The sequence below is a fragment of the Prionailurus viverrinus genome, chromosome A2 (assembly GCF_022837055.1).
Source record: "Prionailurus viverrinus isolate Anna chromosome A2, UM_Priviv_1.0, whole genome shotgun sequence".
NCBI lineage: Eukaryota > Metazoa > Chordata > Mammalia > Carnivora > Felidae > Prionailurus > Prionailurus viverrinus.
The window spans coordinates 68,999,375-69,027,333 of NC_062562.1; the positions used below are offsets into that span (position 1 = coordinate 68,999,375).

Below are 27,959 nucleotides of genomic sequence, written 5' to 3' on the forward strand. Positions count from 1 at the left end.
TTGTTGTTGTTGTTGTTGTTGTTGTTTTGTTTTCAAGGTTCTGAGAAGTTCAGCATCTCTGTAAGACAAAGCAGATAGAGATGAGTTTACCACATACCTAGTTATAGCCAACTGAGTCTTTTAAAGAAGGCAAGGAATTGGGGTGCCTGGGTGGCTCAGTCTATTGAGCATCTGACTTCAGCCCAGGTCATAATCTCGTGGTCTGTGAGTTTGAGCCCCGCATTGGGCTCTGTGCTGACAGCTCAGAGCCTGGAGCCTACTTCGGATTCTGTGTCTCCCTCTCTCTCTGCCCCTCCCCCGCTCATGCTCTGTCTCTCTCTCTCTCTCTCTCTCTCTCTCTCTCTCTCTCTCTGTCATAAATAAATATTAAAAAAAAATTTGTTTAAGAAATAAAGAAGGCAAGGAGTTCTGACTCCTTTATTAAATAATGGAACATAATAATGGAACAGAATGACATTCAGTCACACTTCCTTTATAGTGAGACATGGAAAATGTTACTGGCTGTATTGCGTGCCCCCCAAATTCACATGTTGAAGTCCTCAACCCCAATTCCTCAGAATGTGATTGTATTTGGAGATAAGATCTTTATTTTTTAATGTTTATTTATTATCTTGTGTGTGAGAGAGAGGTAAAGAGAGAGAGAGAAAGAGAATCCCAAGCAGGCCCTGCACTGTCAGCACAGAGCCCAATGCAGGGCTTGAACTCACAAATGGTGAGATCATGACCCAAGCCAAAACCAAGAGTCCGAGGCTTAACTGAGCCACCCAGATGCCCCTGGAGATAAGGTCTCTAAAGAATTAATTACATTAAAAGGAGGTCATTAGGATGGGCCCGATTCCAATAAGACTGGTGTTCTTATAAGAAAAGGAAATTTAGGTGTGCCTGAGTGGCTCAGTCAGTTAAAACATCTGACTGTTGATCTCAGCTGAGGTCTTGATCTCAGGGTTGTGAGTTCAGGCACCATATTGGAGTCTGGCTGGGCATGAAGCTTACTTCAAAAAAAAAAAAGAAAAAAGTTATTAAGGAAAGGAAATTTGGACACAGACGAGTGCAGAAGGAAGATGATGTGAAAGATACAGGAAGAAGACTGACATCTACAAGCTATGGAAAGAAGTAAAAAAAAACCAACTTTGCTGGTATCTTGATCTTCGACTTCTAGCCTCCAGAATTGAGAAAATAAATCTCTGTTTAAGTCACCCAGTCTGTGGTACTTGTTTATGGCAGCCCTAGCAAACTAGTACAGAGGGCAATGTTTTATTGCCTATTTTTCCTTCCTGGTTTCCAAAAAGAAATAAAAGTTCAAGTGAGCAAATTTTTGGATATACAGTAATCTCATAGGAATATAAAAATCATGAACTGTTGTTTTCCAGTGTTGCAGTGAAGACATGTAGGGCTTTGTGAAAATGTATACCTGAGAAAAGAATCAGATATATATTTTTTTAATTGAAGTATAGTTGACATACAATATGTTAGTTTCAGATGCACAACATAGTGATTCAACAGTTATACATTATGAAATGCTAATCCACGATTAGTGAAGTTAAGGGGGGGTGTCACAGTTTTTAAACATTGTTTTTAAAATTGTGTCAGTTAATTTTATTGTCAAGTAGCTTTTTAAAAAAATTTCTTATGAACACTATATTTCCTGTGTTCATGCATGTTTAAATATACCTGTCTTTATGTTTAGTGGCTTGGGGTGGGTGGGTATAAAATTGGGTGTCATTTAACTTTTCTTGGAAATTGGACTGAAATTAATTATTCTATTATCTGCTAGCACTAAGCGTTAGAAAGGAGATATTTGACATTAGCTTGAAATGTGTCCTTCTTACTTTGCATCTTCTATGTGATTAAAGAATTCTTTGGGAAACAATGGGAATCCTGAAATCAATGGAAACAAGAGCTGCCTTAATAAAAACCGTATTTTATGTAGCTTTAAAATATTTTTTTAGCATTTATTTATTTTTGAGAGACAGAGAACGAGCGAGCCCAAGTTGGGGAGGGGCAGAGAGAGAGGGAGACACAGAATCCAAAGCAGGCTCCAGGCTCTGAGCTGTCAGCACAGAGCCTGATGCAGGACTGGAACCCACGAACCTCGAGATCATGACCTGAGCCGAAGTCAGAAGCTTAACCGACTGAGCCACCCAGGTGCCCCTTTATATAGTTTTTTACATAAACTAATTCTCAGGGAAGTTTGTGTTCTTACATCTTGTAAAAAGTGTTCTGTTTCATATGTTGGTTTATCTGTTTAAGGAGACTGCCCTTTTATTATTTTTTCTTTGTTCTTTAAATATTATATTTTCTTAATTGTTTTATCTTATTTCTCTATTCACTGTGATTGGCTCAAGCCTTTTTATACCTTATTAATTCCATTTTTAACTCTTCTATTTCTTGCTGTTTCTAATTCATTTTCTGATATTATTTTAATTCTCAAAATTTTTTAGCAGTACAGTTTTTTTTTTTTAATTTCATTCAATTTTTAGGTTATTGGCTGATGAGAAATCCTCTTCTGGAGTTCATGTCCTTATTAATTTTTTTTTTTTTTTTGTCACAGAAAGGACTTGCGGAGAGTTTTCTTCTATTTCTTTTAGATTTCTACTCTTAGGTTCTTTATCTGCCTTCTGTCTGCTGTTGTCATCTCTCTGCAACTTTATTTTTTAGTAGTATGTTTGTATAATTTTGTTTTATGTTTTTATTTAAATCCAAGTTAGTTAATGTGTAGTGTAAATAATGGTTTCAGTGCACGTACATGTAACATTCAGTGCTCATCCCAACAAGTGCCCCCCTTAATGCCCATCACCCATTTAACCCATCCTCCCGCTCACCTCCCCTCCAGCAACCCTCAGTTTGTTCTCTGTATTTCAGAGTCTCTTATGCTTTGTTCCCTCTCTGTTTATCTTATTTTTGCTTCCCTTCCCCTATGTTCCTCTGTTGAGTTTCTCAAATTCCACATACAAGTGACCATATGATATTTGTCCTTCTCTGACTGACTTATTTCACATAGCACAGTACATTCTATTTCTACAACGTTGTTGCAAATGGCAAGATTTCATTCTTTTTGATCACTGAGTAATATTCCATTGTATATATACCACATTTTCTTTATGCATTCATCAGTCAATGGACATTTGGGCCCTTTCCATAATTTGGCTATTGTTGATAGTGCTGCTGTAAACATTGAGGTGAGTGTTCTCCTTTGAATCAGCATTTTTGTACCTTTGGATAAATAACTAGCAGTCTAGTAGTGCAATTGCTGGGTCGTAGGTTAGCTCTGTTTTTTTTTGTTTGTTTGTTTGTTTTGAGGAACCTCCACACTATTCAGAGTGGCTGCACCAGCTTGCATTCCCACCAACAGGGTAAGTGGGTTCCCCTTTCTCTGTATCCTTGCCAACATCTGTTGTTTCCTGAGTTGTTAATTTTAGCCATTCTGACAGGTGTGAGGTGGTATCTGATCACGGTTTTGATATGTATGTCCCGGATCATAGTGATGTTGAGCGTCTTTTCATGTGTCTGTTAGCCATCTGGATGTCTTCTTTGAAAAAGTGTCTATTCATGTCTTCTGCCCATTACTTTCACTGGATTATTTGTTTTTTGGTTGTTGAGTTTGATGAGTTCTTTATAGATTTTAGATACTCACCTTTTAACTGATAATGTCATTTGCAAATACCTTCTTCTGTCAGTTGCCTTTTAGTTTGGTTGATTGTTTCCTTCACTGTACAGAAAGTGTTTATCTTGATAAGGTCCCAATAGTTCATGTTTGCTTTTGCTTCCCTTGCCTCCGGAGACATGTCAAGGAAGAAGTTGCTCCCGCAGAGGTCAAAGAGGTTGCTGCCTGTTTTCTCTGTAGGATTTTTATAGTTTCCTATCTTGCAGTTAGGTCTTTCATCCATTTTGAATTTATTTTTGTGTATGGTGTAAGGAAGTGGTCCAAGCTCATTCATCTCAATGTCACTGTTCAGTTTTCCCAACACCATTTGCTGAAGAGACCAGTCTTTTTCCCATTGGGTATTATTTCCATTTTGTCAAAGATTAGTTAGCCATACTTTGTGGGTCCATTTCTGGGTTCTCTGTAATTTCATTGATCTATGTGTCTGTTTTTATGTCAGTACCATACCTTCTTGATGGTTGCATCTTTGTAGTACAGCTTGAAGTCTGGACTTGTGATACCTCCGCCTTTGGTTTTCTTTTCAACATGACTTTGGCTATTCAGGGTCCTTTCTGGTTCCATACAGGAGACTCATTTTAGACCTAAAGACACCTGCAGACTGAAAGTGAGGGAATGGAGAACTGTCTATCATGCTAATATACATCAAAACAAAGCCATAGTAGCCATACTCATATCAGAAAAGCTAGATCTCAAAGCAAAGACAAGAGATGAAGAAGGGCATTATATCATAATTAAGGGATCTATCCACCAAGAAGATCTAACAATTGTAAATATCTCCCAACTTGGAAGCATCCAAATATATAAATAAATTAATCACAAGCACAAGGAAACTCATTGATAATAATATAATAATAGTAGGGGACTTAAATACCCCACTTACAACAACGGACAGATCATCTAAGCAGAAAATCAACAAGGAAATGGCTTTGAATGACACACTGGACCAGATGGGCTTAGCAGATATACTCAGAACTTTTCATCCTAAAGCAGCAGAATACACATTCTTCTCCAGTGCACATGGAACATTATGCAGAATAGATCACATACTGGGTCACAAATTAGCTCTCAACAAGTACAAAAAGACTGAGACCATACCATGCATATTTTCATGCTCTAATACCTTGAAACTTGGAATCAATCACAGGGAAAAAATTGGAAAGACCACAAATACTTGTAGGTTAAAGAGCATCCTACTAAAGAATGAATGGGTTTACCAAGAAATTAAAGAGGAAATAAAAAGTTACATGGAAGCCAATGAAAGTGAAACACAACAGTCAAAAACCTTTGGGATGCAGCAAATGTGGTCATAAGAGGGAAGTATATAGCAATCCAGGCCTTCCTAAGAAGGAAGAAATGTCCCAAATACATAACCTAACCTTACACCTTAAAGGAGCTGGATAAAGAACATTAAATAAAACTCACAACCAGCAGAAGAATGGAAATAATAAAGATTAGAACAGAAATCAATGATACTGAAATCAAAAAACACTAGAACCAATCAACAAAACCAGCAGCTGTTTCTTTTGAAGAATTAACAAAATTGATAAACCCTAGCCAGAGTTACCAACAAGAAAAAGGAAAGGACCCAAATAAATAAAACCACAAATGAAGGAAGAGAGATCACAACCAACACCGCAGAAATGTATAATTTTAAACAGTCCTTTTTAAAAACATCTTTTATAAAAATTTAAAACACACAATGCACAAAGATAGAGAACAAGACCAAGGTGTCACTTCTTTTTCATCTTGTGTAGAAAGAACGTGGGCTACTCTTAAGTTTAACTTTGCTTTCAGTAGTGCAGTGTCCTCATACTTTGCCGAATCCTGTTTATCTCCTGAGAACCATGGCTTGAAGGCTGTGTTTTGCTTCCGTTTCCTTCTCCATAGCCTGAGGATGTAGGAAAATGGTATAGGCCTAATTCCATCTGTGTTTCCTTCATTTAAGGATGTGGATTCTGTTTTCTCCTCTGAAATGTGACCCAGTATCCTATCCTAAGATTCACTTGATTCAGAGTGTACCCTGTTATTGTGGGGGGAAATCTGTGGTCCCAGACAGGTCTGATACCTCTCCTGCTTCTGCTCACTGTCTTTCTGCAGAGGCTTCTACTCTTAAAAGATTTCTTTTTGAATTTTGCCTGACTATCCTATTAAACCCCTCTGATGGCTTTTCTCCAAAGTAAGAAATATTTATGGAAATTCTCAACATTTCATTCACTCTCTTTCTGGAGCTTAGGGCAAAGGTTAGGGAGGTATGACAAGCCACATCAGAATTGTTTTTTTTCTTTTTTCACAGCTCATTGAAGTTATGGCATGAAGTTGTGTGCTTTTCCTTATTTGGTTCTTGTTCTTGAAATTTTTGCTGATGCTAATAATTACTATTAGATGTTGGAGGAGGTGAATTCTGGGCTCCTGTTTTGCTTGACATTGCTATTTTAATAAGAAGATGGGAGATTAAAATAGGCCCTGTTATCTTGTGATCCTTTTAACCCAGAACTCTTTAATTGGAAATTGAGATCTCTACATTATACAAGAAGCTCTTTGATAGTCCTGTTTTTATCTTCCACTCTCTTTCTTTGAACTGCTTTTAGCACCTACCCTCTGCTAATTGATGCCACAGGAGTAACTTAACCCTTAAGAAGATAATTGTTCTAGTTTACTGATATTATACCAATTAACATGGGATAATGCTAAAAATAGTAGAAAACAGAACAGTAGTACTAATGGCCAAACCAGAATTGTTGTCACAGAGCAGTTAGTTCAGTTGCCTATTTTTACAGACAGAAATGGAAGCAAGTGAGGAAAATAAGTGTAAAGTCCTGGCATTCGAACCAAGCATCCCAACTCCCAAAGCAGAATTGTTTTTTTCCATTTTATCTCTATGTTTCCCTACCATCCCATAGTAACTCCCCAGATGGCTACTTTCCAGCTCTTTTAATAAATGGGAAATTTAATACCTAGCCCTCAGTTTAGTTCATTGTAGCCTAAGGATCAAGTACTTAGGAAAGATATAATGTATTCACTATGCAAGAGGACCGTCTATCTGCAACATCCAGTGCCTGCAGTGATAGTTGATTAAGTGGATTTTAATATGCCGTCCCTTTCTATTGTTCATATTGCATCCCACCTAAGACTGATAGTGCTGTAAGCACACTTAACAACAGGGTTGGGATATCCTAGATGAGGGAAGATCAGTGGTCTGGTCAAGAGTGTTTGAGGACTTCCGCTTCCAGCCATGATGGAAAAACTGGGAAAAGACTTGCCCTCCCAATGTGAGAAAATGACAAAACTGGACACAATAGTTGAAATAACTGTTTTCAGAGACTGGGAAACAGGAGATACAAGGCTGATCCATAAGGAAAGGATAAAATAAGGTGAGTCTTAAAGTCACACCAACACTCTGCCTGAAGGGCACTTTCCAAAGCCAAACCACAAGACAGCAAAAAGGTTCCCATGTAGAGAGTAGTAGTCTTGAGTTTAGGAAGTAATTATTAGAGATCAAGGAATCGGAGATGGCTGGAATTCTTAGGGCAGACTAGCATGGAGTGGGGACTAGGTGGAGAAAGAGGTCTAGAAATCTGCAGAGTTCCCCTGGAGTCTGTTAACGAAGGTTAAGCTGTGCTAATGAATGTAAGGCCAGCTGCCACAAGACTGGGCTAACGATTAGATGGTCTAAGATGAAGAATTCCTGGGGGACACAAGATCTAGAACACATACAAGTTCACTGTCAATCCCATGACATTCAAAGGATAGAACTAGTACAAATTTACGCCATTCAGTTTGATGACTTGGAAGGAATGGACAAATTCTTTGCAATACAAAAATTATTAATAGAAAATCTGAATAGCCCTATAAATATAGTAAAGAAGTTGAGCTCATACTTAAAAACCTTCCTACAAGGAAAATTCCAAGGTCAATGTCTTCACTGATGAATTTCACCAAACATTTTAAGGAACAATAATAGTAGTAGTAATAAGCACAAACTCAAAAAACAGAGAAAAGAGAACCCTTAGCAGCTTGATTTTTGAAGCTAATATCACTGACAACCAAAACCCCATACCAATGTCTCGTGATATTGATGCAAAAATTAACAAGCTATTACAAAAGTGAATCTAGCTATGTATAATAAGCATAATATATTATGTCCAAGTGTAATTTTTCTTAAAAATGCCAGGTTGGCTTAACGTTTGAAAAATAAATAATCATTTAACATTAACAGAATAGAGGAGGAAGAAAACATATTTTCTTGCTTCGGGAAAAGAAGAAAAGATACATTTGACAAAATTTAGTTTATATTTATTACAAAAAAGAACTTATTGAAATAGGAGTAAAAGGGAACTGTTAAAGGACATTTTAAAAATGCACAACTAACATCATACTTTATGGCAAAAGACTGAATTCACTTTCCCTAAAGTCAGGAACAAGACTCCATTCCCATCACCTTTATTCAACATTGAATAAAGTCATTGCCATTTGGGCTAGTAGAAAACAGCAAGACAAGTGAAAGGCACTTTATGTGTTGGGAGCAAAGATGTTAAGATAAAAAGGAGGGAGGCAAACCATAAGAGACTTTTAAATACAGAAACAAACTGAGGGTTGCTGGAGGGAAGATGGGTGGGGGGATGGGCTAAATGGGTGATGGGCATTAAGGAGGGCACTTGTTGGGATGAGCACTGGGTGTTACATATTAAGTGATAAATTACTGTGTTCTACTTCTGAAACTAATACTACACTATATGTTACTAACTTAAATTTAAATAAATCTTTTTAAATGTTAATTTTATTTGCAGATGGCATTACTACTTTTTTTTTTTTTTAACGTTTATTTTTGAGAGGGAGAGAGACAGCGTGAGCAGGGGAGGGGCAGAGAGAGGGAGACACAGAACTGGAAGTGGGCTCCAGGCTCCATGCTGTCAGCACAGAACCTGATGCCAGGCTCAAACCCATGAACTGTGAGATCATGACCTGAGCCAAAGTCGGAGGCTTAATTGACTGAGACACCCAGGTGCCCCTGGCATTCTATGTTTATAGAAATTCCTAAGGAATCTTCAAAAATTATGTTAGAATAAATGAGTGAATTTAAAAGGCCACATGATGCAAAATTAATATGCAAAATCACTTGTATTTCTATATATTAGCAATCAAAAATTAGAAAATGAAAATTTTAAAATATATTAGCATCAAAATCATGAAATATTTAAGATAAATTTGACAAAATATATTCAAAACCTATATACTGAAAACTACAAAAAAAAAAAAAACACAGAAAACAGACAAATGTGTTCATGGATTGGGAAACTCAATATTGTTAAGATGCTAATTCTTCCCAATTTAGTAGATGCACTGTCTTCCCAAAGTCCCAGCTTTGGACACAGTCCCTGTGTTTTGTACAACTTAAGCTGGTCTTAAAATTTATAAGGAAATGTAGGAGGGCCTAGAGTAGCCAAAATAATTTAAAAGCAAGGACAAATGTCAAGGACTTCAAGACTTAATATAGAGCAACAACAAGCAAGAAAATGTCATGTTGTTCTCATGTTTGATAAATACAGAAATGGAACAAAATAGGGACTCCAGAAATAGACCCACACAAATATGGTCAGTTGATTTTCAGAAAAGATACCAAAGTAATTCAATGGTAACAAATGGTGCTGGTACAGCGAAATATCTATATGGGGGGAAAAAACCTCAGTAAAGATCAAAACTATAAAACTTCTAGAAAACAGAAGAAAATTTTTGTGATCTCGGTATAGGCAAAAATTTTAAACAGGTAACAGAAAGCTGTAACCGAAAAATATTGATGAATTAAGCTTTGTCAAAATTAAAAATGTTTGCTCTTCAAAGAACACTTCAGAATATAAAATGGCAAGTCAAAGACTGGGAAAATATACTAACAATACATGTATCTTGCATAAGACTGGTATAGAGCATATATAAAGAACCTTACAATTCAATAAGTAAAAGATAACCCAGGGCACCTGGGTGACTCAGTCAGTTAAGCGTCCAACTTTGGCTCAGGTCATGATCTCACAGTTCTTGGGTTTGAGCTCCACATTGGGCTCTGTGCTGACAAGCTCAGAGCCTGGAGCCTACTTCAGATTCTGTGTCTCCCTCTTTCTCTGCCCTTCTCCCGCTCACACTCTGTCTCTCTCTCTTTCAAAAGTAATAAGTTTTTTTAATTTAGAAAAAATTTGTTTAAAAAGAAGATAACCCAATTTTATATAGCAAGGGAAACTAATTGTTAAACAAAATAACACATATGAATGACCAATAAGCACATGAAAATATACTCATTTTTTAAAATTTTTTTAATGTTTATTTTTGAGAGAGAGAGAGAGAGAGAGAGAGAGAGAGAGAGAGCGAGCAGGGATGGGGCAGAGAGAGAGGGAGACACAGAATCTGAAACAGGCTCCAGTCTCTGAGATGTCAGAGCCTGACCTGGGGCTCAAACTCACAAGCCGTGAGATCATGACTGGAGCCAAAGTTGGGTGCTTAACCAACTGAGCCACCCAGGCATTCCTATATTCATCATTATTAACTGCACACCCACCAGAATAGATTTTTTTTAAGTGGCAGCACCAAATATTAACAAAGATATGGCTCAGCTGGAACTCTCATTGATTGCTCTAGGATTCTAAAATTTTAGAAAATATTTAGCTGTTTTTATAAAACTAAACCCAGCTGTCTACCTCAAAGTATTTACTATGAGAGATGAGAACACCTGTAAATGCTTATATACATGTATATTCAGCAGTCTTATTCATAAGTTTAAAAACTGGGAACAACCCAAATGTCCATCAATAAGAAAATGTGTACATAAATTTGGGTGTATTTATACAAAGGAATAGTACTCAGGAGCAAAAATAAATGAGCTTCTGATAACATGAAATAACATGAATAGATGTCAAAAAGGGTATATTTTAACAAAAAAAAAACTTCAATACAGGCATGAAAGAGTACATACTGTATAATTCTGTTTATATGAAATTCTAAAAAGTCAAAACTGGCCTATACTGAAGAGAATAGAACAATGGTTGCCTGAGGTAAGGGATTATCTGTAAATAGACACAAGTGTACTCTTCAGCAGTAATTAAAATTTCTTGATGGTGCTGGTGGCTGCCTGGGTGTATACATTGTCAAAGCTCATTGAGCTGATACACTTTAAAAGGGTGCATTTTATTAAGTAAGTGTAAGCCTCCCTCAGTACGGTTTTTAAAAACTTCCTGTTCTGTATTTAAAAATGGCATGTCCAATAAAGGCTTAATATCCAAAATATCACCAACAGACACATGAAAGGATGCTCAACATCACTCACCATCAGGGGAAATGCAAATCAAAACCATAATGACCTGTCACCTCACAACTTTTAGAATGGCTAAAATCAAAAACGCAAGAAACAACAAGTGTTGGCAAGGATGTAGAGAAAAAGGAACCCTCTTGCACTGTTGATGGGAATGCAAACTGGTGCAGCCAGTGTGAAAAACACTACAGAGATTCCTCAAAAAATTAAAAATAGAACATATGTCCCAATAATTGCACTACTGGGTGTTTACCGAAAGAATATGAAAACACTAATTGGAAGGGTATATACACCCCTGTGTTTATTACAGCATTATCTACAATAGCCAAGACACGGAGAGAGCCCAAATGTCCATCAATAGATGAGTGGATAAAGGAGATGTAGTGTGTGTGTGTATACACACACACACACCAGAATATTATTCATCCACAAAAAGAATGAAATCTCACCATTTGCAACAACATGGGTGGATCTAGAAGTTATAATGCAAAGCAAATAAGCCAATCAGAGAGACAAATACTATATGACTTCATTCATGTTATAATTTAAGAAACAAAACAATCAAAGGGGGAAAAAAAGAGACAAACCAAACAAACAAACTAAAAACCACTCTTACCTATATAGAACAGATGGTTGCCAGAAGGGAGGTTGCTGGGAGGACGGGTGAAATAGGTGATGGGGATTAAGAGTATACTTACCTTTTTTGTTTGTTTTTGATTCAAGTTAGTTAACATACAATGTAGTCTTGGCTTCAGTAGTAGAACCCGGTGATTCATCCCAAAAAGTGTCCTTTTTAATGCCCGTTGCCCATTTAGTCCATCCCCACAGGCACCCTGCCTCCAGCAACCCTCAGTTTGTTCTCTGTACTTGAGTCTGTTATGGTTTGCTTCCCTCTGTTTTTATCTAATTTTTCCTTCCCTTCCCCTATGTTCATCTGTTGAGTTTCTCAAATTCCACATGAGTGAAATCGTATGTCTTTTTCTGACTGACTTATTTCTCTTAGCATAATATGTTCTAGTTCCATCCACATTTCTGCAAATGGCAAGATTTAATTATTTTTGATCGCCAAGTAATATTCCTGTGTGTGTGTGTGTGTGTGTGTGTGTGTGTGTGTGTGTGTGTTTATATGTACACACCACATCCTCTGTATCCATTCATCAGTCAATGGACATTTGCGCTCTTTCCATAATTTGGCTATTATTGACAGTGCTACTGTAAACATTGGGGTGCATGTGCCCCTTCGAATCAGCATTTTTGTATCCTTTGGATAAATAGCTAGGAGTGCAATTGCTGGGTCATACGGTAGCTCTATTTTTATATTTTTGAGGAACCTCCCTACTGTTCTCCAGAGTGGCTGCACAAATTTGCATTCCCACCAACAGTGCAAAAGGGTTCCCCTTTCTCTGCATCCTCACCACCATCTGTTATTTCCTGAGTTGTTAATTTTAGCCATTCTGACAGGTGTGAGGTGATATCTCATTACGGTTTTGATTTGTATTTCCCTGATGTTCAGTGATGTTGAGCATCTGTCATACACCTGTTAGCCATCTGCATGTTTTCTTTGGAAAAGTGTCTATCCATGTCTTCTGCCCATTTTTTCACTTGATTATTTGTTTTTTGGGTGTTGAGTTTGATAAGTTCTTTATAGGTTTTGGATACCAACCCTTTGTCAGATATGTCATTTGCAAATATCTTCTCCCATTCCATCAGTTTCCTTTTAGTTTTGTTGATTGTTTCCTTGGCTGTGCAGGTTTTTATCTTGATGAGGTCCTTCAAGTTTGCTTTTGTTTCCCTTGCCTCCAGAGACGTGTCAAGTAAGAAGTTGCTGGGGCCAAGGTCAAAGAGGTTGCTACCTGTGTTCTCCTGTAAGGATTTTGATGGTTTCCTGTCTCACATTTAGGTCTTTCAGCCACTTTGAATTTATTTTTGTGAAGAGTACACTTATCTTGATAAGCAATGACTAATACATGGAATTCTTAAATCACTATACTGTACACCTGAAAAGAATATAAAATTGTATGTTAGCTACACTGGAATTGAGATAAAATGAAATAAATTCATGTTCTCCTATTTGCACCTTGAAGCAGATTTTCAAGTTTCTTTTATTAGAGGACATTTTTTAAACAAAGGTTTGCATATTTTTGTCACAAGTATCTCAGAAAGACACAAGGTGGCGGTGTTACTTCAAGAAAGTCTATGTGTGCAGTCTCCAAGTCAAGCCCGGTTCACCTGACAGGTCTTTAGTCCTCAGAACAAGTTATTGTCCTCAGTACTTTCTTATCCAGTACTTATCTAATATACTTATTATTAATTAATTATATACTTAATTATTGTCTTCATTCAATAGCCATGCCACAGATCTTTTTTAAACATCTGAAGAGCTTTTTAAGAATCTTTTTCTGTTGTTGTTTTTCTACTGCAGTTAATAATAGTCAAGGTGGTACATAGTTCACAGCGAGTAAGGTATTTTGTTACTGGGGAGACATATGTCCACTACAATTTGTTACTCACCTAGTGAACTGACCTCTACAAAGAGTACATTTCCTAACGGTACTTCCCACTTGTAGTTCAGACATTCAGCCATTAGAGGGCAATCCAGAAGCATAATTAAGATCATTCATGAATGACGCGGGGAAAAGCTGAGGGAAGTCTTTGGTGGTTGGTCTGGGAGAATTGTTTTTAGTGTAGCAAACAAGTAGATCTACAAAAGGAGACTATAACCAGATAATTAATAAGCACCAGTAAACATTCATTCTATCAAAAGTAAAGAGTGTAAAGAAAGTGAACACATTTCTAGAAACCATCTATTTGATTCAGAATTCTTTTGTTTAAAACATTATTTCTCGGTAGTAAAGTAGTTCCTATTAATGAACCCTCCTGAGGAGAACTATAATCTCTGGACTCAGAACTACAGGAAGCCACACGAAGGAAAAGAAATCAGGTAGGTTCTGGAGGGGAAAAGACACTCAGGAGAAAAGAAGGCACCTAGCAAATTTCAACTTTTTTGACTTTTATAACAACGACAGACCCCAGTTCGTGCCGTGTTTTTGGTGGACGCTCAGATAGTAGATCTCATTTTACTGGCTAGAGGAAGCACAAGACAGAAGTACCAGAGTAACTGGAACATGAAAAGGAGGTGGCAAGAAAAAGAGACCCAGAGAACGTCGACCTACTAGCTCACCCCTCAACCATGCTCACATGAGGCAACTTCAGGTGGCTAAGGCTGAACACTAGTGCATCCCCGTGTTTCCCTACTACTTGACGGTGGCTCTCTGTGCCGTGGGGAGACGAGTGTCCTGGGCCACCGTGATCCGGATCCTGACCGCTGTCCGTAATGCCTTGAGCTTATACATAAACCTCTCGCAGCTTCAGTTCCTCCAGGTAATAAAGGAAACTCTGCCTTTCTCACAAGGTTATTTTTGAGGACGAAGAGAGGAAACCTGTGTGAAGTTCCTAGCACGTAGGAGTTGAAGAAGTGATTAATTTTCTTCCCACCTCTTTTTCTGCTTTACGTGAGTTCTTGTGACCGATTCTCAATTTCTGAGGTAAACTCTACTGGCAGACGTCCAAATCAGCTTGAGACTCTGGTCCTGAACTTTCATAAAAGACTGTGAGCTCACTTCTCACAAGCCTTTGGCATCTGTCCCCCTTTTGAAATCCAGGTTTGAAGAATAAGCTGTCACATTTTTGCAGTGAGCACTGGCTTGCTAGGCTCCCCAAGAGAAGCCCCAGGTGGCCACTGCCCCCTGACAAACTGAGCGGTCAACTTCCCGAGCATATTTCAGCACCACTGGCCCAATCTCAAACATTGGCCTTTCTGACTTGCTATTTACACTAGATCTCTAGTCTTTATTAATCTTCATTTTCCACCGCCTCCTATTTTTTTTCTCAGTGGTTACATGTACATGATTTTGAGTGACCATGTGCACCAGTTATGGAAAGGCCTACCGTCTCTCAGTGTCATGGCATCAGTCCTCTATGGTTTTTCTTTCCTACATCCTCCATCTAGTCAGTGCTCGTGTGCGGGTCCTGTAGACTAACCAGAATGTGCTCATCTGCCCTTACCTCTCACCTGGATCATGCACTAGCCTTCTACCTGGTTTCCTGGCTTCCATTCATGTGCCCTCTATGCCATTCTCCTCCAAACCCAGGAGTTAAACCTTTAAATACATTTATCAGTTTATATTATAATCTTTCTCTTTAAATTCTCCTATGGCTTCTTATTGTAGTTAGAGAAAAAAAATCTAATCTCCTTACAGGTCCTCTGATTACTTGTCTGATGTCACTTTAAAATTTTTTTTAATGTTTACTTATTTTTGAGAGAGAGACAGAGTACGAATGGGGAAGGGGCAGAGAGAGAGACACACAGAATCCGAAGCAGGCTCCAGGCTCCAAGCTGTCAGCACAGAGCCCGACACAGGGCTCAAACTTGTGAACCATGAGATCATGACCTGAGCCAAAGTCGGACACTTAACCGACTGAACCACCCAGGCACCCCTTTCTGATATCACTTTTAATACTCATCACTTCAGTCACTGTGGTCCTGGCTTTCTGTCTCACAAACATTTCAAACTTATGCTTATCCAATCTGCTGTGATTGTTGTTTCCTGTGCTTGAATGTTCTTTCTTTGCTTGGCTACCTGCCTTTTATTATTACTGCTTTGCTTCTATTACTGTCTCCTTAAAAAGACCTTCCTGGCCGTCCTAACTATAGTAGGCCTTACCTAGGATCAGACCCCCCCTGTCCCATTGCACGGTTTTGTTTCCTTCATAGCACTTATCACTGTCAAAACTCATCTTAAAAATGGGCACCTGGGTGGCTCAGTCTGTTAAGCCTCCAACTTCGACTCAGGTCATGATTTCACAGTTCTTGAGTGTGAGCCCCACATCTGGCTTAACGCTGACAGTGCAGAGCCTGCTTGGGATCCTCTCTCTCTGCCTCTCTCCCTGCCCCTTCCCCACTTATGCTCTAAATAAATAAATAAATAAATAAATAAACTTAAAAAAATTGGTCTTAAAAAGAAATGGATTGTATCTGTTTATCTGTTGCAACACCATCCAATTCAGATATAGAGTTTATTGGAGAAAAACATTCAGAGAAGTAATAGAACATATACATTGTCTCTAACTCTTGTTACTTGTTAGGTCTTATACCGGGTGCAGGTGGTCTGCATGTCCCATGGCCAAGGTTCCAATAAAGGAGGACATTCCCTGGGGATGTTCTGTGTATTTGTGGTGTGCCTTTTGAGAAGAGGGGCAAGGTCGGAAAGCATCCATGAGACGACACAAGTTCCCTGGTCAGGGACGTGGCCTTGGAAGGGATACTCCAGAACATGGCGACTTGTCATTAGCCTGATACACTAGTAATTAGCCTGTTCAACTAACTCAGATCTCCTTTCCAAGCTCTCTGCTGTGCTGCCAAAAGTGGGGAGGACATGAGCATCCAGGGCCGTTGGCTCCATCTCCTCATTAAAATACAACCATCATAGAGGTGGTTGTCTGTCTTGTTTGCCACTAAAATAGTACCAGAAACATAGAAAGGTGGTCACCATATTTGTGGAGCAAATGAAAGAAAAATGGCATGAGTAGCAATGGAGTAAATGATGAAAGGGAACTGAAATATAGCAGGAAAGGCCATACTTGAAATTGTGTCTTGGTGGTGGACGGGGTACTGCTGGGTAGACAGGTGTCTAAATTTATTGCAGCATAAGGGACAGTAGAAGCCGCTGGTCAAATGAGTGCAGATAGGGGTTTTTCCATTGTTTTACATACATACCTGTGACAACTTCATTTATGGAGTTCTATCAACGTGACACATGCTCTCTCTTAAATTGGTGGTGTACCCTGGCATCGGAACGAAAATTTTATTATTTTTTTTTAAGAGTATCAGATTAGGATTCTGTGAGAGACTGGTTCCAAGTGTCTTTCTTTTTTTCATTCTCATATTGTTTTGTTCATCTCAGACCAAGATCACAATCTGTCCTGGATTCTGTTTGGCATCGAGTGATAATGAGGTCATTTCCACTATAATAAGGTCAACATTAGTAATGCTAACTGCATCCCAATCGATTTTTGGAATGCTTACCAAAGTAAGAAAAAAAACTTAATAAAGGAAAAGTATATGATGAGCTAAATCCTGAGAAGTCTGACTAATACTACAATGTAAAATTCTCAGCAGGCACTCAATCAAATTAATCTCTTGAGGATTTCTCATTATAAGAACCACCCCCCCCCCCCACCCTGGGATTTAAGTCAGCATTCGAGTTTTACTTATTTCATAAATATAAATCCTTGGGGTGGATATTATTGACTTGTAAAATTAATAAGATTTATTTCTGTAATCTCAATCAAAACTATAAAGTAGGCAAAACAAATTTTTTTAGCACTCTCTTCCATGACCCATCCTGGAATCATTTTTCTCTACCAGTGTAATATCTGTTTTTCAAGGCTCTTAGGGACTGAAGAATGACACATAATGGAGAAATTACACAAATTAGTTCACTCTGAATTTCTACAAGTCAAGTCATCTGTTGCAATAATTTTAAGGCAATTTCTTTCATGATTAGTTTAAGACAATCTTAAGCTCTCTGAAATTTTATACCTTTGGTTACTTTTTCCTAAAAATGTCCTTCAACATTTTCCCCCATTTTCGTTCTACTTTCTCCCTGTTTCTTCTTGGGCCATTTAGTGACGTTTTTTCCTCCCTTTGATCACCTCCTAACCATCAGTGCAACTCCTGTCAATCCCTCCACCTTCTCATGCTTCACGGTTTGTTTCCACCTTGTCTAAGCTTTCACTTAACTGTAGGCTTCAAACCAAACTTTGAATAAACGTTGCGGCCACATGTAAAGTTGGACGTGTCCATTTAACTGCCCTACACATTCCTCACAATCCATTCTGTCCCCACCACCAAGCACTTTCTGTTTTCTTGATCCCAGTGTTAGGATGAACATCATCCACCTTCCAGTCTGTGAGCAGAGGAGTCCATTTCCACTGCTTTCCATATTCAGCCATTGAGTCTAGTACTACGTCTTTCCCTAAAGTCTTCCCTATCTTTTCATTTCTCTGCATCTTCATTCAGGGCAGAATAACTATAACTTCATGGGTGGCCTCTCTGAAGCTTATCAGTCACCCCACGTTCACAGCAGCTTGGGAAGAAGCAGTCCTGAACCATCAGGCCTCTTTAGGATTTACCTCAAGGTCACCCTGAGCGTCTTGTATGAAATGTGGCCTCTTCACTATTAATAAGGTTCTAAATTGATTATACTGAAATTATAGGGAGTATATGGATGCACTCAAATGATGCTAGTCAATATTTCTTATATATAAAGAATGTGTGAGTCTTTGGAAATAAAAACTACAGAAGTGAAAGATATGCACCTGACCTTCAGAAGGACAGGGGAATGAGTAGAAAAGCAAAGTTGAAGTGCCCTAGGTTCAGATTTCAACTCCACCCTTGGTTTAACTGTGGGCAAGATACTTCTATGATTTTAGCTTCGGTTTCCTTACCTGTAAAATGGAGATATCTCATTTCTCATTCAAAGGGGCTTTTTGACAGTTAAATAATGTTTTAGAAGTTTCCATTTTGAAATTTACCCAACGGCACATTCTTACCAAATCAAATACTGTTAATACTTAGGAGTGTAGGACTTACATACTTTAACAGTTCAAGGAGATAACAATAGAAATATTATTGGGGCACCGGCTCAGTCGGTTAAGCATCCGGCTCTTGATTTCTGCTCAGGTCAGATTCTCCCCACATTAGGCTATGTGCTGACCATAGCATGTGGTTCTGTGTGTTCATGGAGCCTGCTTGGGATTCTCTGTCTCCCTCTCTCTGTGTGGCCTCCCCTGTTCATGATCTCTCTCTTTCTCTCTCCTCTCTTTCTCTCTCTCTCTCAAAAATAAATAAACATTATAAAAAACACTGGCTTCATAAAGAAATACACAGTAGCTGCCAAAGATTAGTGCTGACAGCCATTCTTTTTTTAAAAAGTTTATTTATTCATGTTGAGAGAGGATATATGCGTGCATAAGTGGAGGAGGGGCAGAGAGACAGGGAGAGAGAGAATCCCAAGCAGGCTCCATGCTTTCAGTACAGCACCCAAACCAGGGCTCAAACCCACCAACCATGAGATCATGACCTGAGCCCAAATCAAGAGTCGGAGGTTCAACTGCCCGAGTTTCAACTGACTGAGCCACCCAGGCGCCCCTCTGGCAGCCATTCTTGAAGGCCCCAGGATATCTAGAATGGACAGAGATTATAGGCAGGTAACCCTTACCTTAGACAGAGCAGGATCGCACACAAAATGTTGTTTGACTCCTTAGCTTCTGAAAAAAGATTTTGCTGCACAGAGCAAGAAAAGGTTTATAGATTTTTATGGTCTTTAAATAAAATCAGGCTAGACTCACTTCTCACCTCTGCCTAGCAACGTCCAAATTTGAAAGCATTTTCCAGCCGCTATCAATTATTTAACAGAGGCATTGGGGGAACTATAGATGAATAAACCTTCTCTCCAGATGCCATTCTTGGACCAACAGACTTACCCAGCTGTGGGCTAGGTGACCAGAGGGTGAGGATGATTGGAAACTGTCATTTGTGTCTGCTACACACAACGACAAGAGAGGTTTTCACTTGGTTTGGGGTTGTTGGGATCATTTAGCGCAGTGTTCCATTTACTGGAGAAAAAAACCCAAGCTGAGACCGGCTGAGTTGGACAGTCACGCAGCTATGGAGTGGCAGAGCCAGGCCTGGAGCCCAGATCCTAGTCCAAAACTCTTTTTCCACCGCCCCACAGCTGCTGCTTTACAGTATTGAGGTTTTGGAATTTCACTCATTCAAATGCAAATGTTCTGTGTGCTTCTTTAACGGGACATTTTTTTTGTCTTACTTTGCTAACTAAGGTTTGCTGTATTGAGCAAATGAGTGTAGATCTAGAGGTGTTAAAATCATCAACCTCTTTTAAAGCCTCATTATTTTTCCTTTGCTTCTCTTTATGATGTGGAACACTGGCTTCTTTTTTTTCTTTCCAGCCCGAATTGGAGGCAGCAGTACATATAACTTGACTTACTTGTTCTACTGGCTGAGTAGTGAGAACGAGATTAATGAAATCAATGTAGCCCACAGGAAAGTCCTGCCCATCCATCTCCACCCCAACCCCTCCTGTGGGAATTCTTCCAGGGGACTTGTTTGGGGAATGAGTTGCTATGAAACAGTGCTGCAGCTGGGCTCTGTGGGGGGTCTGGATGGTCTCATAAAAGCTAACGGTATCTGGACTTTGAGAAGGTTAGAGATGTTCTGTGCCATCCAATATTACACACCGGCATAAGTCATGACCAACATAAACCTTTAAAAAAGTCTCCCATTCATCCATCCATTATTTATTGAAGCCATACTATATGCCAGATATTCTGTTTGGTTCTGGAGATGTGCTTTGATGGAATCACACCTTTTGAGAGAGGGCAAAGAAAGAACACAAAAGGCTGCAGCTACCTAGTGGAAGGGAAAAGACAGGAGAAAGGACGAAGGGTGAAAATCAGTATCATTATGTCTATAGAGACAAGTGAACAAGTAATTATAATGCAATGTGATAGGGGTAAGATGAAGTTCAGCTGTTGACACACCAGAGTGGCCTACCCCCATCTTCCACGGTCATGAAGGATTTTTGGACGATGTGATATTTAAGCACAAATCTAAAGAATAAAAGAGGTTGTACAGGTGAAAAGTAGAACAGAGGATGTTCTTGGAAGAGGAAATTGTATGTGGAAAGATTCTGAGGCATCACAGAACACAGGGAAGCACAGGTGAACACTGGGTCTGGGGCACAAATGAACAAGGGTAGGACCAGTGAAGGGGGAGGTGTGAGAATATAGAGGAGTCGTTTGAAGGACCTTGAAAGCCATGCGGTGGCTCTTCCCGTCTTTGCCCCAGGACTTTGCCTGTGATAATTGCACCTCTGGAAGAGCAGTGTGACACCACTTATCCCCATAAGCCTGGCCTAATCTTTGGGATTTGTGGAAACAATATAAAAGGAATAGTGCAGGTGAGGTCAGAGGACGGGGCATGTATCTGGCCACTCAGAAGTCATTGAGTGGAGGGACATAGCTTGCGACTGAGTCATGTCCTGTATCTTAGAGCTAGAGCAAGTTGGAAACCCAGGTAGGACTAGCTTCAGCTAATGGAAATAGATTGCAAGTAACAATAGGTAAAGCACAATAGAAGTGTATTTTCCTCTCCTGTGGCAGTAGTCTGCTTAGGGGCGGTCTAGGGCTGGTGTGGCAGCTCTGCGATGTCATCTACATCCTACCTCCTTTGCTTCTGAAGCTCCCCTTCCAATGTGTGGTTTCCATACTGTGGCTACCGAAGCTAGAGCCGCCACGTCTGCTTTCTCGTGTAACAGTGAGCGGAGCAACTGACAGTCCCTTCCACAAGGGCCAGTGCTTCTTCCTGTTTCTCCCCAGGTCAGTCAAGTTCTTGGATTTTGGAGCAGTTTCTGTGTGCTTCTTATTGGACTTCTCAGCCTTGCTCTATGGCACTATGGAAATTTCTATCACTACCACCTTCATTAAGTAACTATTCTGGGCTTAGCAGTTGCCTACTATTTTTCCGAATGCTATTATAGGTTTTGATCTTTTAAAAAATTATTTTTTAGCTTTTAATGTTTAAGTAATTTTAGACTTCAAAAAAGTTGGTAAAAATATTACAAAGAGTTCGCATATTCTTTTCTCCCAGCTTCCTAAAATGTCGATGTCACGCATAACCATAGTATAATGATTCAAATCAAGAACTCAAATTGGCAGAATACTATTAATATCTCTATACACCATATTCAAATGTCAGATTCCCACTGAGGTTCCTCTTGGTTCAGGATCCAGCCCAGACTGCACAATGCATTTGGTTGTCATGTTCCCTCAGTCTCCTCTAACGTCACTTTTGTGCTTTCTAAATGCACGGCATCAGAAGACATATGATAATCTGTATTTCCCCATACCGGTGATTTTAACTTTGATCTTTTGGCTAAGGTAGTCTCCCAAATGTCTCCATATAAAGTCACTATTTTCCCTCTGTAATTATTAAGTATCTTCTGGGGAGATAAACTGACCCATGCAAATATCCTCTTTCTCATCACATTCACCTCCCCCCGCCACCCCCCACCCCCCCACCCCCCCACCTCCCCACCCCCCCACCCCCGGTTTTAGCCCTTACTGATGACTTTGGCCTAAAGCTATTACCACTGTGTATTTGTCAAAGGGTCATTTTTGTTTTTAACTTTACAAGTGCCATATGAGTACGCAATCTGCAGTGGGACTTGAGCAAATCAAGGAGTTAATTCTCCTCAAACCATTAAACCCTTAGGTGGTCTTGGATGCTTTGCCCACTATAGATCACTCCCTGGCTGTCGTATGAAAGCCAGTCACTGGACACAGTACCTAGTAGTCCAGGTAGTGACTACCTGCTTATCTCTGATCTTCTGTTTGTTGGTTTGCTTGTTTGTTTTTCCTTCTCTTCCTCTTTTGATTCTAGATTCCAACCTTTATTACTAGAGTAAATCTGTATCTGAAGTCCCAGGCTTTCCATCGTTTTGGCTGAGTACTCCATTGTCTCTCTTTGGTTTGTTAAACTTGACCTCCTTCTTAACTTTCAACTCTGTTCAGTCCTCTGAATTTGGAGTCCAAATTCACCATCATAGCCTTCACCACGCATTCCTTCTTCTAAGTCCAGCTCTGTGAATCCCCACACATTTGCTGAGGTGTTTCCTAATGCTTTGCCTCCGGGGGAGTAACAGCCTACATTAGACAGATTGTTTAACTGCTTGGGAATTTACTGGACATAGTCAAATTGGATAAGTAACAATTGTGTCGTTAAAAAACTATGCTATAGTTCACTGATTATCATCAAGAGGAATAATAGGGAGTTAGGGTAGTAGAGGCAAGTCCCACTAAAAATCTCCTTGGAGAGTTGGGCATAATATTTTTATGTTTATCAAAAGTTCATGAATTAAAAAAAAAGAGTTGAGAAGCAGTGTCTTAGCACAAACTAAGCTATTTTCAAAATTTGGATATGAGTATAAACGAGAAATAGGATTGGTGTTAGGGAGTCAAGCTAGTCTCAGCAGCTGCATAGAGGAAAGGAAGGAAAATGACAATAAGAGTACTTTTAAAAACTGAGCACTTACTATGCACCAGGCACCATGCTGGCTTCTTCGCAAACACCAACTCCTTTAATTTCCACAACAGCCCTGTGAATTAACAACAGTTAATGTCCCCATTTTAGATTGATGGTTTAGAGTGGTGACGTAAGCAAGAAGCACTCAGGCAGTCAGTGGAAGACGCAATACACTGTCCCAGACCTTGTGCTCAGAGCCCACGTCTGGATCATTACCAACCGTGCCAGGCCGGGTGTGAAATCAGAGAAAGGTTTGGGCTGACACTTGGGCTGCCTGCCTGGCATGTACCATGTTGAGAAATGTAAGCAATGGGCTTCCTTTGTCAGTGCTGCCGGGCTGGAATTGATGAAGACCAAGTGCTGACGATCCAGGTTCATGGTGGTTACAAGGGTGTTCCTACTGATCACCTGAACTCATGCATCTGTCGTAGAATCGCTTCTCCACGTGAACACTGTTCTTCCACCATGGGCACTCTCTGTCTTCCTGCCAATAACCCACCTTGGCTCCCATGGCGATGGAGGTATCACAGGGATGCCACATAGCTTCCTTCTCATCCCATGAGTAAGTCTACCTTTACGATCCTGGTCACTCACACACAGATTCACTCAGGACATGAAGCACAAGGAGTAACTTACAGAGTGAGGGAGGATCACCCCACGTTAGCAAAGGCAAGGAAAGGACAAAAAAGGCTACAGCTACCAAGGGGAAGAGAGGAGAGGAAGGCTGATAATCAGTACCAACATGGTCATACTTTTTCTTAAAATGTTGAAATATTTTCAACTGGTTGGCGAACGGTCACTGCTTCAAGCCCAGCCCCCTTCACAACGCCCCCATCAATCCCACCACCTCCTCTTTCCAGCAAAAGAAAGTTAATGTCTGTTTAGGGTTTTCTTTGTTTTGTGTGTGTGTGTGTGTGTGTGTGTGTGTGTGTGTGTGTGTGTGTGGTTTTTTTTTTGTTTTGTATTTTTAGAGAGAGAGAGTGTGTGTGTGAGTAGGGGAAAAAGAAGGAGGCAGAGGGAGAGAGGGAGAGAGAATCTTAAGCAGGCTCCAAACTCAGCACAGAGCCCACTGCAGGGCTCAATCTCAGGACTCAAGGATCATGACGAGCCAAAATCAAGAATCAGACACTCAACTCACTGAGCCACCCAGGCACCCAAATGTCTATTTGGCTTTAATGATTGGTATCTATACCCTAGGCAGTGGATAAATATTTTAAATATTAGCCCTTAAAAGAACTAATAGTGAAAATGTGGCATAAGTACAGATCTGTTTCACTGTTTTACTCCAGAGAAGAATTTCCATGAGGCACTATCTCTCTCTCTATGGAAATACTGTTTTGGTATCTTTTATCATTTAGCTCTGATACTGAAGATTCTGCTTTCTCTTTCCCTCCTTGGCCGAAACACCCAACAGAGAGAACTGTCAATGCAAATTCCCCTTAGCCATTCAACAGGGCTTTCTCTTGAGGAACTTCATCCTCTCAGGATAAGAAGCACTGAAGAGCCCAAGGCCTCTTCTCCAGAGTGGCATTACAATGTCCTAGGAGTGGGTGGCTGGGTGGCTCAGTTGGTTAAGCATCAGACTTCGGCTCAGGTCATGATCTCATGGCTCTGGGTTCGAGCCTCTAGTCGGGTTCTGTGCTGACAGCTTGGAGCCTGCTTCAGGTTCTGTCTTGGTATCTCTCTCTCTCTCTCTCTCTCTCTCTCTCTCTCTCTAATATAAAAACAAACATAAAAAATAATTTTAAAAAAAGATCTAGAATGTCTTGGTATTTATCCAATGGAAGAGGAGGAAGAGGCTTATAAATTCTTAGTTCCTGTGTGGCTCCTTTTCTGATATTAACAGCTTGTGTATAAAAAGCACAGTTTGCCACCAAACTGATTGAAAAGGCATTCCAATGCATCTTGCAAAGGACATTAAATGATAGGCCCAAAATTCAGACCACTACTTCTCTAAAGTCCCTTCATCCAATACCCAATGTCTTTGTGCCCTAGAGCTGCTCTCCTGTGACAAACTCCACCAGCCCCTGAAGCCCCTCAAACCCCCTACTTTCTCTTCTCATTCCATGGCCTTATTTTGTAGTGCCCCTCCCCCCTCTTAGTTCCCCCTTCGTCTCAGGTCTACTTTCTCCTCATTTCTCCCTTTTTTTGGCCATTCATCATCAAAAAAGATTCACAAATTGTGTGATAGAGGCACTGTATTACAATGAAGAACACACACATGCACAGAAATCATGCTCTGTCTGGTTTCACAGAAAGGGACATACCAACAGAGTCAGTCCTTATGGGTCCCTGTTGCTTTGAGAAGATTCAGGAAGCTTTCTTAAAAGTCAAAACTTCTAAAATATCTGTTTTTATGCATTGAAGAAGCTTCAAGTTGAGTGTCCTGAATTATTATTGCCTAGAAAATGTCGGTGGTGTGTAGTTACTAGGAGGGGCAATGGATAAGGGAGGAGGCACAGCTGGTGTCATTAAGTAAGTCATCCAAGCAAACGTACTTCCTGTGAGTAACACAAATTAACTCTAGTGTTGGGTAGAGAATTAAGGTGATAAGGAAATGGTCTTAGAAATGGTCTCAGACCCAACCTACAACTTTTGCAGTCTGTGCCCTTCGCTTGGGTGACTTACCATTCTAGTTTCAGCAACACCTGGATCCTTGCTCACGGACTCTTTCGTGTACCTGTCTTCTGTTTGAATTTTCCATACAATATTTTAACTCTTAAATGAAATTTAAAAAAGAAAAGAAAAGAGAAAAGAAAAGAAAAGAAAAGAAAAGAAAAGAAAAGAAAAGAAAAGAAAAGAAAAGAAAATCACCTGTAATCTTAGCTCACTAAAAGAACTGTGTTAACTTTTCAGGGTCCTTAACTTTTTATGGACAGACACTAAGATTTTTTAGTATTTGTCCATAATCATATAAACAATTGTAGCCACAGGCTTCCAATATTATCTCAAATATTTTTCATGGTATTACATTGTCTTTCAAATTATCATTTTAATAACTAAGTATGACATTGTGCTACTATGTCCCAATTTCCTTAACCATCTCCCTATTGTTGAATATTTGACTTGTTTTCATTATTTTACAGTAGCGGATAGTCTTGCAATTAATACTTACATGGACCTAGATTTTTCTCCTTTCTACGATTTCCTAAGGATAAATTTCTAGACACTAGAATACTGGTCTAAATTATATGAATGTGCTCACAGCCACTTAACTTCCCATTAGGTGCCAATTTATACCATTTGCTTTATTATACATATGCATTCTACTTGTATATGTTACCAAATCTTCTATTGCATGTCTATTTTAATCTTACTTTTGCTTTAAAAAATTTTACATTTTTATTTAATTGAATCTGTTACTTTTTTCTCTCAATGCTTCATATATATTATCACTTCAAGCTCTAACAAGTTCTGCCTCTTTGGTAACTCATCTATGTCTTCCCTAATATTTTGTTCTTTGATGTATCCAGAGATTATTTAAACATGGTTATATTTTAGGGTTTTTCTTCCAAAACACTGTCTAATTTTAACCTAATATCATTGAGTTTTTTGCTGTTTCCCACTCATTATCCAACATGGTTTTAATCCCACACTAACCCAGCTAAATTTCTAGGCTTTCTATACTTTTCCACTCCTAAGTTTTCCTTTTCTCATCCATATTTCCTTGCGTTAAACATGAAATGTTATGGTATGTTTTGATATCTGGCATAGGTACTTATTTCTTGTTATATTTTTTCGTGAAATATTCACTCCCATGCCACTTAGGCAATTTCTTCTTTTCATCACACCCTAAGCAAGACCAGCACTGTGATTATCCCACCACTGAAATAAACGCAAATCCCATTCTTCCTCTTTACCCTCTTTTTTTATTCCAAGTAGCACTGATCTTTGTATCATTGGGAGTACTTATCCTAGTTTCTCAGTCATCTTGGCTGCGCAAAATGATTGGTCATTTTATAATAGTACCATCAACTTTTCGTTTTTCTTACTCGCTTGTCTTTCCACTAACGCCTGTGCTGCCAACTCAACTCTAGAGGAACCCGTCTGTCCTCAGTTTCTCCTCCTCTGCTGCCTGCTGCAGCTAGGTTGAAATCAAGTGACTGCTGATTGACACGACAAATTGGTGTTGAGTGTTTGGGATTTGTGTAGGGGTGATAGCAGATTGGAGTTGGCAGATGTAGGTGAAGCTTTGACAAAGAAAATATGATGCATTCTCACATCTACAACTTTCTTTTAGTCAGTGTTAAAAATTCTAGATCCAATTATCAGAGGCATGTCAGTCACCAACTAGGAGATTGCAGGCCTTGGGAACAGGGCATGTAAGAACAAATTTGCTTTTTGAAAGTAAAATTAGTTAACATAGGAAACAGGAAACTACAGAAGGAAAAAGAGAGAGGGGGAGGGAGAAAGAATGGGGCAGAGACAGAAAGAGAGAGAGACTTGAGGATTCTTATCCCCCCCCCCTCCCCCCCAAAAGAAACCAATCTGCTAGAGTTCTTACATTTTCTTTTTCAAGCTTGGCAGAAATCCTTCACAGAAGTAATGACCTGAACTTGCAGAAGAGGGAGCTAAAGCTCAGAGAAGTTAAACAAACTCAAGAGAATGTTATCAGTGGTGGAAGCAGGATCCCAGCCCAGATCTGTGCAGCCTGTAGCCGTGGAAATTCAGATCTTATTGAATGAATGTCTGCTGGTTCCAGTTCCTCGTGCCTGATGTCCAAACCCATGAATCTACCTACCTACCACCCCACCAGCCTGTGAGTGTCATATAGGCACCTCAAACTTTATAGACGTGCCCCGGACTTCTCCTTCTGGTCCAGGGTCTGCTCTCTC

The 27,959-nt window shown here is 39.5% G+C and overlaps 1 long non-coding RNA gene across 3 annotated transcripts; it reads right to left on the reverse strand.

Moving 5' to 3' along the window:
• Positions 1 to 27,881, reverse strand: LOC125161027 (uncharacterized). 3 transcript variants are annotated; one of them, XR_007150447.1, is made up of 5 exons: positions 27,629 to 27,881; positions 23,135 to 23,197; positions 19,241 to 19,305; positions 16,735 to 16,802; positions 1 to 58 (listed from the first exon to the last, which is right to left on the reverse strand). It is a non-coding gene; the product is annotated as an uncharacterized LOC125161027 (long non-coding RNA). The 3 variants fall into 3 exon arrangements; XR_007150448.1 differs by having other exon boundaries at positions 16,735 to 16,947; XR_007150446.1 differs by lacking the exon at positions 1 to 58 and adding an exon at positions 16,001 to 16,472 and having other exon boundaries at positions 16,735 to 16,947.
• Between the last annotated feature and the right edge of the window lie 78 nt (positions 27,882 to 27,959).